This window comes from Capra hircus, unplaced genomic scaffold (genome assembly GCF_001704415.2).
Source record: "Capra hircus breed San Clemente unplaced genomic scaffold, ASM170441v1, whole genome shotgun sequence".
Taxonomy (NCBI): Eukaryota; Metazoa; Chordata; class Mammalia; order Artiodactyla; family Bovidae; genus Capra; species Capra hircus.
Window position 1 is genome coordinate 15,284 of NW_017215292.1, and position 8,771 is coordinate 24,054.

The following is an 8,771-nucleotide window of genomic DNA, read 5'->3' on the forward strand; positions in this document are numbered from 1 at the left end:
TTTTAAAAAGATCATACACCATGACCAAGTGGGCTTTATCCCAGGGATGCAAGGATTCTTCAATATCCGCAAATCAATCAATGTAATTCACCACATTAACAAACTGAAAAATAAAAACCATATGATTATCTCAATAGATGCAGAGAAGGCCTTTGACAAAATTCAACATTCATTTATGATAAAAACTCTCCAGAAAGCAGGAATAGAAGGAACATACCTCAACATAATAAAAGCTATCTATGACAAACCCACAGCAAACATTATCCTCAATGGTGAAAAATTGAAAGCATTTCCGCTAAAGTCAGGAACAAGACAAGGGTGTCCACTTTCACTGCTACTATTCAACATAGTTCTGGAAGTTTTTGGCCACAGCAATTAGAGCAGAAAAAGAAATAAAAGGAATCCAAATTGGAAAAGAAGAAGTAAAACTCTCACTGTTTGCAGATGACATGATCCTCTACATGGAAAACCCTAAAGACTCCACCAGAAAATTACTAGAGCTAATCAATGAATATAGTAAAGTTGCAGGATATAAAATCAACACACAGAAATCCCTTGCATTCCTATACACGAATAATGAGAAAGTAGAATGCTTCAGCTGTTTTAAGGAAGCAATGCTTAATACAATTAGAAATCAAAAATTTTAAAATGTTTAACTGGTATGAATTTTAATTGACTTCATATAATAAAGCAACATAATCTAAACAAAACTACCTATAGTATACATTTTTTTCAAGATGGAATAATCATAAATCTAGCACTTTCTTACTTAATTTTGTATTATCAAGGTTCCATTTTATTTTATTGTAGTGTAAGTTAGCATATCATTTTTAAATATAATAAGACTTTTTTTTTATTAATCCCCAAAACCTTTCAGTGACAGCAAGTGGGGAAGCCAGTAGACCCTGAAGCCAAGTCACTGTCAAGATCTTCCCCATGTGATGTGTGGCATTCCAGTTGAATTGCTTAATTATTGAGTCATACTCTCTTGAGACTGGCATCATGCAAGAACAAGATGGTAGACTTTGTACTTGCTCCTGGTGTAGACTTTAATTTTGCTTTATTTTATACAAATCGTAGAAAAATGAATGAAAGCAACACAAAATATGTGTAATCTTTAAAAAGCATTCTATTTAGAGTGCTAATCTGAGGACCCGACAATGAGCTGATGACAGAGAATTATTTTCAATTGCTCCACTCTGCTGTATTTTCAGTCTTGCAGTTTCTGTGGTGATGTTCAAACCCACCACTCTGGCTGCTGCTGGTGCTAGTCTCTGTTTCCTCCCTCCCCACCCCCGCCCAGGATATGGAATATAGCTCCCTGTGCTATACAGTAGGACCTTGTTGTTCATGTAACCATTCTCTCTGGATTATTTTCATCTTAGAATTCTCCTTGGTTTCCCTCAAGGGCTTCTCCCTCTATTTTGATTTCTTAGGGTTCATTTCTTGATCTTTATGTTGGACACAGTTGCTGCTCTACTCAGATCCCTTTACCTGGCAGGTCACCCAGTTTCTCAGCTGTTGTTTGTCTTGGTTACTAATGGCCCACAGTTGACCCTCTTCTCTGAAGACTTGTCTGCATAGAGCTACCTGTCTTGGAAGTCATGATTTGCTCCCTTCCCAGAGTAGCCTGTACCTAACATCTCTGATGGGAGAAGGACTCCATAAAACTGACTCTTGCCTCAAAATGGGGCCAACTCTGTAATACTTTGGTGGTTCAGACTTTACTGTGGGATTAAGATGAAGCTTGGCTCCATCTGAGACTATATCCTCCTTAGCTTTCCCCTCCTGCACAGCCTGCTTCTTCTACTCCCCTTTTTCCTGAGAATACTCTTCAGTAAATACTTTGAACAAGAATTCCTATCTTGGACTGTTCCTAGGAAACCCAACCGGGAGACAGTCATTTTAGTCTCTCCATAGAGCTCCTCTCTAAGCAATCCCTGTGACTTCAATAAAAGCCAATATACTGCCTTTCAAACTAATATTCTCCCACTCATATCTCTTGTCTAAATTCCAGACTGAGAAGGACAACTGACTACTTTTTTAGATTTTTTTAAATTTAGGACTACCTCTTTTCACTGGGAGAGATTATATTTTGGTATTTTTTAATTGCAGTGAATGAGAAATTTTAGGATCATAGAAGTCTGAGGTCAACTGAAAGCTTCATATACTATTTGTGTGTTATATGTGTTGGTTGCTCAGTTGTGTCCGACTCTTTGCAACCCCATGGGACTGTTAGCCTGTCAGGGAAATGGTCTTGTGAGTATAACATATTCCTATGGACACATCAAGATTGTGCACAGCAGCATAAATCACATAGACTTGAGTTTTGTATAGTTTCTGAAGTTTTCATCTTATTGAGAAAGCCTACCAGTGTTCAAGAAAATGAAAGTGATGTTATTATAGGCAACATCACTGCACTGAAAAAAAAAAATCATTCCAAACAATACTTTGATCATTCTTAGCAATAAGTTACTTGCTATAAGCCTCAAAATACTGCTATGCTACAGCATAGTCCAGTTAATCTGCCTGCTAGAAGCCTTCCTTGAGATCCTTGGGCAGAGCTTAATTTGACGAACAGACCCCTGTTACAATCTCATCACATTACATTTCAATTGTTTGTTTCCTTGTTTTTGTGTCCTTGATTGTCCTTGAGGATGCAGATTGTATTTTTTCATCTTTTCTTGATTAATAGTAGATACTCAATAAATATTGCTTTTTGAAGAATGTAAAGAATGAAGAGGGCAAGAAAAATAGAAAAAGAAGGATTCACAGGCTAGAGAAGAGTTGACTTAGCTTTTGACTATCAGTTATTAATTTATTGCCTCTCGGCTCTTCATGCACCTTTCAATATATCCTTTGTATTAAGAAAATTCCTTCCCCATATCTCCTTTAAAACTGAGTATAATGTTAAGCTCCCACCCAGGAAAGAACACTGGACAGACACTGCAGGAGGAAGAAGCTATCTTGCAGTTTCTTGTGTGCAGTGGGGCTTGGTGGTGTGGGTATCAGAACACTGGGTGCCTCTTGACCCAGCCATAGGCCCCAAACACGGTTCTTACAGCCTTTGGTGGGGCCACCAGCTTTCCCATAGTCCATCTTGGCATGGAAGCCAGAGCTACTATGTGCCTGTATCTCTGAAGGCCTCTTCCTCCCACCAGCAACTCAGACTCCCCATGTCACTGGGTGCTATTCACCCATTCCCCACCTGTATTATGGAAGTTGACTGTTTCTTGCCCAGCAACTCCAGACCAGCCCCAGGCCTGATGGAACCAGTGAATTCTTTATTATCCAGTGGCCAAACCATACCTCCTCCAAGTCTAAATGCCTTCCAAGTTTGGGCTTCCTTGGTGCTCTCCTTCTGCCCTAGGGTGCCATAGAGCATTTTCCTTGTATCTTATGGTTACTCTTTTATCATATTTAAAGCTTCTTTATGTTCCTCTTCCCCCTTTAAACCTTCTGTGTGGTTTCTACATCCTCCTTGCATTCAGACTGCTGCAATCTGTTTTGCGGCATACCTTTGACAGGTTAGCCTAAGTGGCATACCTAAAACTAGATCCCCACATTTGTTTGTTTATCAAAATATATTGGAGCCTAAAGAACATTCAGAAAGAACTTTCACTATTTAATTCTTGGCCATAAAATTGTTGTGTTTACTTTCAATCTGGTTAGTATTCCAGATTAGATATTTAATGGGTTTTTTGGTTTTGTTTTTTTGCTTAAGACTTGTCATAAAACAACCGTTGTGACCCTGTGAGCCTTATAGAGATACTTAAAAGCAAATGGAGACGTGGCATCCACATGTTGTAAAGCTAAAGATATCTTATTCCTTCTGTTGGAAAGATTATTTTGGAATATTTGGGAAAAAAGACACCTGCCAAAATCAGATGTAGGCTAATCAAAAAACATGAGTAAGGATACACAAAGCCAATCAAAGACATTGAAGAGAGCCATTAAGCTTGCCTATGAATCTGTCAGATTCGACTATTTCGGTTTTTGGCCTGCTATAGAAATGATGCTTTCAAGCAGCAGATTTAGTCTTTCTCAGTTCCCTAAGTATATCAGTTAAGATTCTGTTGCATGTGACAGAAAATCAATCCTAACTGGCTTAAAAAAATAAGAGAAATTGGGAAGTAAGCTGCGGAGCCGCGGGTCTGCGCGGCGTCCTGAGCTCGGGAGTCTGACAGCGGCGCGTTCTCGTCTCCCCGGTTCTAGCCGCGGATGGATAATGCCGGCGCGAATTGCCCACGGAAAAAGGTGGAGAGACCGGGGAATCAGAGGAGACGACGGCGGCTCCTGGAGGCCCCAGGGTTACGGATACGGACGGAATCCCGGAGGAAACCGACGGTGACGGAGACGGGGGAATTGAAAGAGGCCGCCGCTGAAGAAGGCGAGCTCAAGAGTCAGGATATTGCAGATTTAACAGCAGTTGGAAGGGAAGACTCATTACTTACTCCTGCAAGCCAAAAAAACTGAAAATAGATACCAAAGAGAAGAAAGAGAAGAAGCAGAAAGTGGATGAAGATGAGATTTAAAGACGCAAATCCTGGTTTCTTCTTTTTCTGAGGAGCAGCTGAACCATTATGAAATGGATCGCCGGTCAGCTTTCCCTAAGGCAGCCATTAAGAGGCTGATCCAGTCCACAGGCACCTCTGTGTCTCAGAATGTTGTTATTGCTATGTCTGGTATTTCCAAAGTTTTCATCGGGGAGGTGGTAGAAGAAGCACTGGATGTGTGTGAGAAGTGGGGAGAAATGCCACCCCTGCAACCCAGACACATGAGGGAGGCTGTTCGGAGGTTAAAGGCGAAGGGGCAAATTCCCAACTCAAAGCACAAAAAAATCATCTTCTTCTAGACCAGAGTCTAGAAGGGCCTGGTACTGAAGAACGAAGCCCTGCTTCCGGACCTCCTATTGCATGAGACTCTCTGCACTGGTGCTTTGGTATCTCAGTCCTCTAAGGATTCCATGATGATTTCAATGTCTTTCTCAAAACTGATAATTCATTACACCTAGAAGGTAGCATGCACCCTGTTTCGTACTTGCTTTGACTAAATATCAGGACCTCTGAGGGCATCTGAGGCATTTAACTATTACTGGCTAGTTGGAAGAAGAAAGGTTGGTGTCCCTTAAGCATCTTCTGAACAGGAATGCTGCTTTCAGAAAGAAAACCTGTTCAAGATGGTTTGATGGTTTCACATTGAAGCCTGACGTTGCTGTGACTTGGGTTGTTTCTTTACATCTGGTTTTAAGTAAACGAAACAGTCAGAAGCTTGGCCTGTGATACTCTACCAGGAAGGACACAGTGACAGCAGCAGCAGTGGAACAGTGTCCCTGTAAATATTTAAGATTCTTCTATGGATTCTGGTGAATGATTAATAAAGCTGTTTTCCAACTTGCAAAAAAAAAAAAAAAAAAAGAGAGAGAAATTTATTAGCTCCCATAGCTTGAAAATCCAGAGAATAGTTTCATTTTAAGTGTGGTTTGGTCAGGGGATCCAACAGTGTCATCAGGACTTCATCCTCCTCTTTCCTTCTTATCTTCTGTTCTGTTGCCTTCATTCTTCATCTCTACATGAAAGAGAACGTCACCTAGAAGATCTGAGCCTACGTCATCCTACGTAAACACAGTAGAACCGAAAACTTTCTCTGGGAACTCCCATCAATTACTGGCATTCATTTTGATGGAGCAGTTTGGGTTACATGCCTAACCATGAACGAAAGGACTAGTAGAGTAGGGGTTATGCTCCTTTTATTTATTAATTTATTTTTTGAGATTGGATCATTGTTGGAGCCAGACAGAGTTAGTAAGGGATGATTCTCTAGAGAGTCTTAGAGAAATCTTGTCTAAAGTATGGTACCCTAAAGAACAGATAAATGCTTGGTTGGCAAGTAACAAATCTTCACTGAATTAAGAAAATCCTAAACCAGACTTCATGACTCTCAGCACCCCTCAGCAGTCAGTCTATTTGGACAAATCTTGATGCCCCTAACCCAAACATTCAACATGACCAATATAAGCACCAATGTGTGTACCAAGCCACAATCTGACCCTAATCCTTGCCAATAATACATTCTTTTGGCCACTAGCTGGATTCTTCCATTGAAATATGCAGACCACCTGTCAGGTCTGCTAGACTTTTAATAAAGGAGTCCAGTGTGGCCAGCAGTCTTTGTGTACTTAACCCACATGGAAAAGTAGCTCGTGTGTTTTTGAAAACAAACCTGTCTTTGTTAACTGCTTTTGGTCATTCATTGTGCTTTAAGGGTCTCAAACTTGCCAACCTAAGATGATAAGAGCAGATGGTGGAGGGAGGATGCCTTTGGCTTCTCATCTCCATTTTACCCATTGAAGATATAAGTTACTTACTGAGTGTTTCATCATGAGAAATGCTGGACTGGATGAAAAACAAGCTGGAGTCAAGATTGCCGGGAGAAATATCAATAACCTCAGGTAAGCAGGTGACACCACACTTATGGCAGAAAGCAAAGAACTGAAGAGCCTCTTGAAGAAAGTGAAAGAAGAGAGTGAAAAAGTTGGCTTAAAGCTCAACATTCAGAAAACAAAGATCATGGCATCTGATCCCATCACTTCATGGCAAATAGATGGGGAAAGAGTGGAAAAAATGACAGACTATTTGGGGGGCTCCAAAATCACTGCAGATGTTGACTGCAGCCATGAAATTAAAAGATGCTGGCTCCTTGGAAGAAAGCTACCAACTTAGCATATTAAAAAGCAGAGACATTACTTTACCAAAAATTGTCAGTCTAGTCAAAGCTATGGTTTCTCCAGTAGTCATGTATGGATGTGAGTTGGACTGTAAAGAAAGCTGAGCACTGAAGAACTGATGCTTTTGAAGTGTGGTGTTGCAGAAGACTCTTGAGAGTCCCTTGGACTGCAAGGAGATCAACCAGTCCATACTAAAGGAAATCAGTCCTGAATATTCATTGGAAGGACTGATGCTAAAGCTGAAACTCCAATACTTTGGCCACCTGATGCAAAGAGCTGACTCATTTGAAAAGACACTTATGCTGGGAAAGATTGAAGGTGGGAGGAGAAGGGAACACAGAGGATGAGATGGTTGAATGGCATCACTGACTCGATGGATATGAGTTTGAGTAAACTCTGGAAGCTGGTGTTGGACAGGGAGGACTCATGTGCTGCAGTCTATGGGGTAGCAAAAAGTTGGACATGAATGAGTGACTGAGCTGAACTGAACTGATACTAAGTTGTGAGCATACTTTATGTAATTTTATATTATATGTATATGAACTTATTTTATCCTCACCATAAACCTGTGAAATAGATAATATACTTATAAATGAGGAAACTGAGGTTGAAGAACTTAGGCGATTTGGCCAATGACGCACAAGTATAAAGAGGTGGATCAGGAATTCTCCTTCAGGGAGTTTGACTTTGAAACTTGTCTTCACAACCATCACACAGTGCTCCTCTTAGTGGGCACCAATAGAGTCATCATTGGTTCATTTCTGATAACTTGGTGCTTGATGTGCCCTATTTTATTAGGGAATTGGCCTTTTCAGATTGAACATAGGGGCACAGCTTTCTCGCGTCTTTGGTGTTTTTGCGCAGTTGCTTAAATATATAAGGCATATTTTGGGTTCAAAACAGGGGTCAGAAACAGATCCTGTTCAACTTCCTTTGTTTACCAAAGCATTTTTTCTTTTTTAATTGAAGCATAGTTGGTTTATAATGTTGTGTTAATTTCAGGTGTGTAGCAAATTGACTCTGTTTTATGTATTTATTTTTTTCCTATTCTTTTCCATTATAATTTATTACAGGCTATTGACTATAGTTCTCTGTGCTCTATAGTAGGACCTTTGTTGTTTATCTATTCCATATACAATAGTTTGCATCTTCTAGTCCCAAACTCCCAATACAACCATGCCCCCCCCATCCCTACTGGAAACCACACAAAGCTTTGAATCTAAAAAGTCATCTCCTATGTGTAAATATATACAGACTGCTGGCCCCTTGGCACTTCTTATTTACATTGAACTTCCCGTTGCCTTAGCTGCTCTGCTAGCTAAGATATAGAGTAATATGGAAGGTCAGAGCAGGGGACTGGGAATCAGATAGACCTTGCTTCAAGTTCTGACCTGGCAATTTAGATCTATGTGAACTTGTGTAGATGTTCCCTCTCTAAGCTATAATCTTCTTATATGTAAAGTGGCAAGGAAACAGAACTTAAGAAACAGAAAACTTGATTCAGCTTACTCCTTGGAAGGAAAGTTATGACCAACCTAGACAGCATATTCAAAAGCAGAAACATCACTTTGCCAACAAAGGTCCATCTAGTCAAGGCTATGGTTTTTCCAGTGGTCATGTATGGATGTGAGAGTTGGACTGTGAAAAAAGCTGAGTGCTGAAGAATTGATGCTTTTGAATTGTGGTGTTGGAGAAGATTGTTGTGAGAATCCCTTTGGTTTGCAAGGAAATCCAACCAGTCCATCCTAAAGGAGCCTAGTCCTGGGTATTCATTGGAAGGACTGATGCTGAGCCTGAAACTCCAGTACTTTGGCTACCTCATGTGAAGAGTTGACTCATTGGAAAAGACCCTGATGCTGGGAGGGATTGGGGGAAGGAGGAGAAGGGGACGAACAGAGGATGAGATGGCTGGATGGCATCACTGACTCGATGGACATGGGTTTGAGTGAACTCCGGAAGTTGGTGATAGACAGGGAGGCCTGACTTGCTGCGATTCATGGGGTTGCAAAGAGTCAGACAGGACTGAGCGACTGAACTGAACTGA

General features: G+C 40.7%; 1 pseudogene; it reads left to right on the top strand.

Annotated features, from left to right (window-relative positions):
* Window positions 1–4,229: 4,229 nt before the first annotated feature.
* On the top strand, window positions 4,230–5,118 carry LOC108635410 (annotated as a pseudogene).
* Window positions 5,119–8,771: the final 3,653 nt, after the last annotated feature.